This window comes from Hibiscus syriacus, unplaced genomic scaffold (genome assembly GCF_006381635.1).
Source record: "Hibiscus syriacus cultivar Baekdansim isolate YM2019G1 unplaced genomic scaffold, ASM638163v2 tig00112738_pilon, whole genome shotgun sequence".
Lineage (NCBI taxonomy): Eukaryota > Viridiplantae > Streptophyta > Magnoliopsida > Malvales > Malvaceae > Hibiscus > Hibiscus syriacus.
In genome coordinates this window covers 2,486,203-2,495,283 of record NW_024063392.1, presented here as the reverse complement: position 1 = coordinate 2,495,283, position 9,081 = coordinate 2,486,203, and the positions used below count along the sequence as shown (strand labels likewise).

At 33.7% G+C, this 9,081-nt stretch overlaps 1 pseudogene; it reads left to right on the top strand.

Annotated features, from left to right (window-relative positions):
• The first annotated feature begins 204 nt into the window (after positions 1–204).
• LOC120182901 lies at positions 205–5,471 on the top strand (annotated as a pseudogene).
• Positions 5,472–9,081: the final 3,610 nt, after the last annotated feature.

The window sequence follows — 9,081 nt, the reverse complement described above, 5'->3', positions numbered from 1 at the left end:
TGCTGCTATACTGAAGCAGAAGAAACGACGTAGCACTGAGGGTGAGTACATGTCTATGTCTTTTCTTCTTTGTAATTGTTTCTTTTCCCCCTTCTACTTCAATGGCTCAATTGTGTATTTGTGTGTTTGGTTCTCCTTTCCTTTGGGCCGTGTTTTGTCATCCGGACAAAGGCAAAATCAGTGATTCGATTAAAACGGCACCGCTTTTGAACATCCCAAATGCCGAATATATCCCAATCTGTTCTTGCTTCTCCTTCTCGACTACCTGTAAAACTAAACGGCAGACAAAGAGGAAAACAAAAAAAGAGTTTTTTCATGAAAGAATACATGGGGGCGAGTTTAATCCACATAACCAAACCATCACCATGTCTTGTTAACAAAAAATTTATGTTTCCAAATAAAAGAAGAGGGAAAGCCATTTGTGTTAAGGGTTTAAAGAGTTCATTTCCAAAAGCAACCGTATCCACCAACTGGGATGTCTCTGGTGCATCCCCTCTTACGTCAGCTCCATCTTGGCTTCCTAGATTTGAAGAGCTTGACACGACTAACATGCTTCTTCGTCAAAGGATTATCTTTTTGGGTTCTCAGGTTGTATTTCCTTTTGTGTTTCTTTTTTTCTTGCTTTATAGTTCAATTTGGAATGTGGGTTTTTCTAAAGTTTTAGACTTTGTTTTTAGCATATATGCCAATTGGATTCTGAGTTCGGTTTATAGGGTTTGGGGTTGCCAAATTTTTATTGTCGTTTTCTTTCTGTAATCTCAATCTCTCTCTTCCTCTCTTGAATTTTACTTGTTTTTAATTTCATAATTCAATTTGGAAATTGGTTTTCTTATTGATATCTATTTGTATTATTTTTATTATGGAATACAGTGAAATGTGATTCTCTTTCTTCTGCATTGTTGGTGTTTAAAGATTGAATTTCTAAAATTTTATGTTCTATGATTTTGAATTTGAAGGTCTCGGTGATTATTTGGTGGTTTGAATCCAGTTTATTTTGTTTTCACTGATGGTGAATACGTGGATGACATGACAGCAGATTTGATTATAAGTCAGCTGTTACTTCTCGATGCTGAAGACTCCGAGAAAGACATAAAATTGTTCATCAATTCACCTGGTGGCTCTATCACTGCTGGTATGTCTTTAGATTTTCTTCCATATGCTTCACTCCTTGCTTCTATCCACCTTTTCTTGCCTTCATGCATAATCATTAGAATGGCATTTGGAATGAAGTGTTCTAAAAGTTTACGCTTTAGAGAATTGTTCCTAGTCTATTGTAAGGCGAACTCCTAAAGTTCCTAGCTTGGTTAGCTTCGAAGAATTCATATGGCTCGCTAATGGTCTTGATCAGTGTTGTTTAATCAGCTGCAAGAAGGTATTTTGTATTCACGTAGGTGATGCAAAGGTTTTAGGTGTATGTTAATCTTCCCTCATTGATTGATGCAAGTAGGAATGGGAATACATGATGCCATGAAGATGTGTAAAGCAGATGTTTCAACTATTTGCCTTTGACTTGCTGCATCGATGGGGGCATTTCTCCCGGCTTCCGGTACTAAAGGGAAGAGGTTTTGCATGCCCAATTCGAGAGTGATGATTCATCAACCACTTGAAACTGCTGGAGTCAAAGTAAGTGTGTGATTCTCTGCATTATTTTATGAACATTGTTCCTCTGAGATTAGATTTATATCTTCGTTTCAAGGACTCTTGGGCACTATCAACTTCGTTGTTTGTTTTCATTATTAAATGTCATGATCATGTTCCACTTAATACGTTACAGTTGTATTTAATTGTTGGCTGTTTTCAGTACTAAACTTGACATGCTTGCTTTCCAATTTGAACCTGCAAAATTTCTTGGTTGGTCTTCTAAAATCAAGGCTGAAATTGCAATCATCATGTGTTTATATTCAATCTGAATTCTTATCCCCTTTGTTTCCTGAGAAAATATTAGTTCTCGAAGGCGACGAAGGGACAGACGTTAGAATCGTAGAATGCTACAAGTCAGAAGCAAACTACATAAACTGCTTACATGATTTGAAGTGTAATTCATCATTATATATGATGTATATTGCTTTTGTGATGTGTCCATGGCTAATTTTTTACTGGCCAAGTACAATTTTCTTGCAAGATGAATTGATGTTAACTATAGGGAAAATGGAGTTTTAATTGAAAGATGAAGCTTGGCTGAAAACTTTATACTTAATAGAAAAAGCCTGATTTGAACTCTACTAGTAATTTGTCTCTCTGGTTTTAACCGGATGTTGCTTTAGATCGATAAAGTTGTCTGTTGAAGTTAATTTCTGGTGGTTTCGGTTATTTGCATCAAGACCGTTTCATATACGATTGCAGGCAACAGAGATGAGCATACGAATAAGGGAAATGGTGTACCATAAGGTTAAGCTGAACAAGATTTTATCAAGAGTTACAGGAAAGCCTGAAGAACACGTTGGATTGCCTTCCAACATTCCTTTATCATTTGCATTTGTTTTCACTTTTAAATCATATCGTATTTACTATCCATTATGTTGCAGATTGAAATAGATACAGACCGAGATAATTTCATGAATCCTTGGGAAGCGAAGGTGTATGGTTTAGTTGATGGAGTAATAGATTACGGGAAGGCAGGGTTAGTAGCTCCAATTGCAGACGCAACACCGCCGCCGAAAACCCGAGTGTGGGATTTGTGGAAAGTGGAAGGGAGCAGGAAAGCCGAGAAGAATTTGCCTACAGAACACAAAATGCTGCAGAATGGTGGATATACAGGAGGTGAAGCTAATGACAAAGAGCAGGGTTTGTCTTTTTCCCATCTTTGTTTCTTATCCTCTATGATACCTTTCTTTAATCTTGTAACCTAGTTGGTTAATTAATAAAATTTAATTATACTTAATCTAACCTACAACAATATCTTTCATATTAGAATCAATAAATTAAATTCAAATATCTAATTGGATAAAAAAAAATTCAACTCGTGTACTTCTCTAAACCGATAATACTTGTAAATATTTATGTTGGTGTCATAACCATTTTTTTTAAAACAATTAAAATATTATTTTAAAAAATGATTATGACTTTTATTTAAAAAATGGGCGGATTTTTGAATTAATTTAAATTAAATTGAATAGAGTCGTCATCGACATTTGGGTTAGGTAGGTCGAATACCTAAAAAAGTCTTTTAAAAACAGTTTTAAGAAAAATCCTTTTTAGATAAAAAAAACTGGTCTGCGATTACAAAGATTCGATGTAACGGGCCACAACACTCAAAAATTGGTACTGAATCGCTTACACGTTGTTATGGTAGAAATTAGGAATCGAATATAAAATTAAAATATGATATATTTATTGAAATTTGATTAACTTACTACGAATTAATTATTTAAAAGAAAATCTTTTTACTCGATAAGAAATCTTAAAATTCACAATCCTCCATCCGAAAGCTATTTCAATTATTTCTTATTTATAAAAGAATATTTCATCCTCATTGATTTAAACAAAAAGTGAATAGAATATAAAATGAATATCGACAATTTACATAAAATAAAATAAATTACTATTTAGATAAACATACATTGTATTGTTCAATTATAAAATAAAAATGAATTAATTAGCAAACAAAATCAATTTATTTTAAGTTCACATTTAGTTCGAATGTCGTATCGGATCGCACTACTTCAATTAAACAATGCTTTCCACGCCCATTCTACAAATTTGTTGTTCTTGAAAAAAGTACGAATGAATAATCTTAACAAGAAAAGATATTTTATAGGAATCAAATTATATAATACATAAAATAAGTACCCATATACACAATTGAAAAATTAATGTAGAAATATGGAAACAATATGTAAAATAATACACGCATACATATGCAATACCAATAAAGCATAAATTGATTAGTTAGGATTAAAACAAAATAAATCACCAATAACAGGTTCAAAACAAAGAATTGAAAATCATTAGTGGCTAAAAAGAAGTAATACAAAGATTAATGACTGAATTCAAATAAGGAACGTCTCAAATGTTGACTAAATTACAACAAATTAAAACAAGATACTTGAAACAAAGAATGAAATGAAACACCTAGTGACTAAAACATAATAACACAACAAAGGTTGGGGTCCTGTGAGTAAATAACCCAAGATATAGTGACATAAGTGTGAAAATGCCTAACTTAGAGGGACTATGTAGTGATTTGCCCTAAAATTAATAACTAAAATGTAAACAAGGTTAACCTTAAGGACCAGAAACATAAATTACCATTTTCATACCACCAAACAAAGGACTAGAATGGAATACAATGAAAACAAGCAGGCATAATTTGATATTTTTCATACAACAAAGATAAATGACCAAAATGAATATTAAATAAGTTAAGGGTAAATAATCAAAAGTTAGTAGGAATTTGATACAATGGAGTAATGACTAAAACATAAGAAAACATAAATAGCAGGAACAAAACAAAAGAAATTAAAACTTCAATAATAACTCAAATAACACGTTATAAAAAAAACAGGGACTTAAACAGATATTTACCCTATGCGCGAAACTACAAAACTCGTCCCCTCAAAACGACTCCATTTCGTGTATTATATATATATATATATATATATATATATGAAACCAACGGCCAAAATAGATCTCCCTTCCCTATTTTTCTTCTTTTTTGTTAGGCTCAAACGAGAGAGATAGAGAGAGATAGAGAGTGCCAGAGGAAGAGCTTCAACCGAAGCTCTTTTATGCCCAGATTCCTAGGAGACACTACCGTGCTGGCCGCCGCTTCCCGGCAACGGAGAATGGAGACAGTGATACCAAATCACTCCTCTGAAAGCCCCCAGTATGAATCCAAGACCCGTTTTCCCTGAAAGGGAGCGGTTTGGAGTAGATATACGATTGGAGTTTGGGAAAACTCCACCTCCGATGACCCATTTTTCTCAGTGGAGGCTAACGAATATAAACTTTCTTCACCCTCTCTATCTCTCTATTTTTTTGTGTTTTCTTTTCTGTTTAGTTCCCGAATCTCCTCGGTTTTCTCCTCTTTCGAATGTGTTTTTTTCCTCTCAAAATCCTCCATTCAACCCCTGAATCATTCTCTGATCCTCTCCCCTGAAAATGGTTTATCCTTTTTATATCCCCTCTTTTTTTTTCTTCTCCCTCATACTCTAAAAATGGTTGTTGCCTCTTTGATTTATGGTTGTTTGTTGATGATATCATGAAATCTAGGGGGTAGGGTATGATTTATTTATGATTTTAGGTAAAAATCTCGATTTTATGTGATTATTGGTATTTTAATTTAGGGTGATTTGTTTACTATATATGATAACTTGGTGCACTGTTTGCAAGTTTTGGTGATGATGGCATGCTCAAGAGTGCTGAGTGAAGCCCAACGCGCCGGTTGGAGGAACATGTGCATCTCACGCGCCGATGGACTGTCCAGATCCTGTGAACGGCAACGGTTGGATGTTGTTAGGGGATTAAAGTGAAAAGCCTAATATGCTTAGGTAAGGTCAAATCAGATCCTGGGCCTCGGATCTGGGTCCGGGTTTGCTGGGTCCTTTGTAATTGGGTTCACTTGGTGGGTTGCTGAATGTAACTGGGCTTCTGGGGTGAAGGCCTGATTTTGTTTTGGGCTTGTAATAAACTGGGCCTGCAAAATGTAATGGATGTAAAATATAAATTAAATTAATAATAATAATAATAATAATAATAATAATATTTTTGTAAACCCGGACAAAAATGGGTGTACAACTGCCCCTCTTTGCACATTCTTGTGTTAACAAGAGTTCATTGGATATCAAAGAATTAATTATAATTTTAAACCTTCAATAAATTATATCTATTTGACAAGTGTCAAGATTATTGCTATCTTTGAGAAATGGTTAAGTAAGGAAATGATAAAATATCTCAAGTTGTTATTTTTGATCAAAGGTTTGACATTCTTATTTCTTTGATGTTCACTGATCTGATGGAGTATCTTCTGTACTCATCTATTGGAAGTGTTCTCCAACTTCCAGCTCTCATGATCTTATTCGGGTTGTGCAATGCCTTATCAAGGGACAACAACTACACAATATTTATATTCAAGCCGCCTTTTCAGGTTTTTAACTCAAATCCTCCTTTGGCTTCAAGATGTTATTCAAAATTTACGTCTTGAACCCTATTTGTTATTTCTCTCTATCATGCATTAAAGATTTTAGAAAACCTTTTTGTAAATAAAAGATTAATCCTGATGGACGGGATGAGATCTAAAGATAGTCTCTTCTATTTAGAAATCCATGTATGATTAGAATGGACTTTTTAGGCACGTAAAGTAGGTCATGGTTTACGGTTATGAAAGAAAATGGACAAGTAGTCCCAAAAAAGTGTTTAAGGGTTACTGAACTAATGATTAATTCATTCTGATGCCTTCAATCTCATCTTGCTCAATTTGGATCTTCTCGTATGTGTCCTTATTTTCCTGATATTCCATGATCTGGTGAGCTGATTCTAGAATGATTGTGCTTGATCAATCTCATAGTTTGAAGCTTGATGTGTCATTTGACTCGAGCGAATCTTTGTGTGTGCTTCTTTTCCCGTTTTCTTTGCTTTTTCTTTTGATTTTTTCTCTTTGCTTTTTCTTTGGATCTTTGCACTTGGCATTTTTCATCTTTCGGTGTCTCATCTGGATTGATGATCTTCACTCATGCGATCAGATTTCCTCCACCCTGCCCCCAGTGTGGAGGGTGATCCTTGGTTAGGGTTGAATCATAAGAAAACATAATTTAGGCTCATAGGGGACACAAGGGAAATATTTTCTCCTTTTGTGAGGAGATAAAGAAAGAATGTCGTTCATTTCATATACGAAATTTCTTACAGAATAGGCATCCCCAGAGAATATATATTCAAGATTAATTTTTATTCACATGAAAACAATATAATTAATGCATGAAAGAATTTATTTAGAATAAATTTGTTTTATCTTGTTGCTCCCAACATGTCTCAATTGCTCAGACTCGTCCTCAGAAAATTGCTTCGAGATGCCCCACATTGTTTCTTCTTGTAGTAAGGTTAATGTTCAAGTAAACATCTTGTATTTCATTCCTTCAAGTTTTATTGGTAGGAAAATGTTGATTTGCTTTGATGGTGTGTAACACCCTAACCCGTATCCGACCCAAATATGAGTCCGAAGTGTCACATTGACTTTTCAAACTATTTATTTTTCACAAAATAATTAAAATATTTCAATTTCTCATTTAAATAAAGCTGATTAACTTGCATTAATTAAAAACATTTGGATTTACAAAGCCTTTCAGAGCATATTCAATACAAATCACTTGGTACATGCCAACTACGTTCAATATATTGAATACATAATCGTATCCATTTCTTTTCTAATCTGATATTTAACAAGGAGAAACTGACCTATCTTGCTCCTTATCATGCTATAATCTCCTCGAACCTACGTGCGAAACAATCACACACTAAGTCGTTGACGTAGTGAGGCATAAATCATATAATAAAACTCTAACTCGTAAACATGCATGAACAATTTCTAACATATTATATACAAGCATAACAATGTATATACAAATTCCTAATATGCACGTTTCATATATTCATCAAACATAAATACATATATATCCATTTCATACCCACTCATAGATTCTTTTATAAAATAATTATCCCTATGTGCACATATCATCATTCACGTTCATAACTTTATCATCTTTTTATCATACTTTCACATACGTACACATCATATTACCCAACAAATATGTAGCATCACATCGCATTTTTTTCCATATTATATCTTTTATTTTGGCCCATGCAAACATGTGAGAACTGTAGATATGTGAGTCTATTAAGGTTGTGCACTATGATATCACCACAACTCATATGGGGTCCCACTAGGGGCATATGAATTTGTCCCAAAGGACCACTATGAAATGCCCCAAATGACCACGTAGAACCCTCGACTCTTGACATGCCAACTATACCTCTAGCCCTCATGACATATAACATAGGCATTATTATTTATCATTTCACATGTACATACTGTCCATATGATTTCATATTCATATGTCACTTATCTTATACACTTCTCATGTGTTCATATAACATATATATCATTTCCATCTCTTGTTTACGTATGTTTCCCGTATATCATATATATCGCATAACTTATTTCTTATTCTCATATACACATCAACACTTATTTTCTCATCTTATAATTTATATTACATATGCATGTAATTTCATGACTTATTATTATCAATTAACTCAGTAACATTCTTGTAATGTTTCCTAGATCATTATCATAAATTACATATTATACAAATGCAGATCACATAACATGTAATACAAGCAAGACATATTCACATAATAAACAATCCTAATCATGCTTTGAATCATACTATCATATATTCAAAATATTGAAACAAACTTATCACAAGTCTAGTTTCCATGTAGAAATACATATATTCTATGAGTATGCACTCACCTGGCCTCACCTGCTATCAATTACTCCTATGGCTTACTTTCTCTTCTTGATTAATTCTAACCTTTCAATCATTACGGAACTTGCTCTCGATCGATATCTACACAATCATGAATACATATTAGCGTTCTAAATACTAAGATTCGATCCTTGATTTCTTAAGCTATAAGAAATATATACTTCTATTTTTTCCTTTGAAGTGCATCGGTACACTCTGTAGTATGTGCATCGATACACTCAGTAATATGTGCATCGATGCATTAACTATGCATCGATACACAATTTGCATTCGATGTTCCATTTTTAAGGGGTGCATCGATGCACTTCCTGTGCATCGATTCACACTGAACAATTTCTGGAAATTTACCTTTGATGCATCGGTACACATTGAATGTGTACCGATTCACTCTGCCCAGAATTCACTTCTTGAACCCGAAAACTCATCAATTTTAGCTTAAATCTTTCATGTTTCATCCCCTTTTATATTCTTAACTCCAGTACGCATACTTAGCCTCATTAATTTTCATTTATCTCATCTTTAACCTCAATATCTTCTCCTCTTTATGAAATTCAAGAATCGTACTCAATTTTCAACATGTTCTAAATCCACTTCTAAC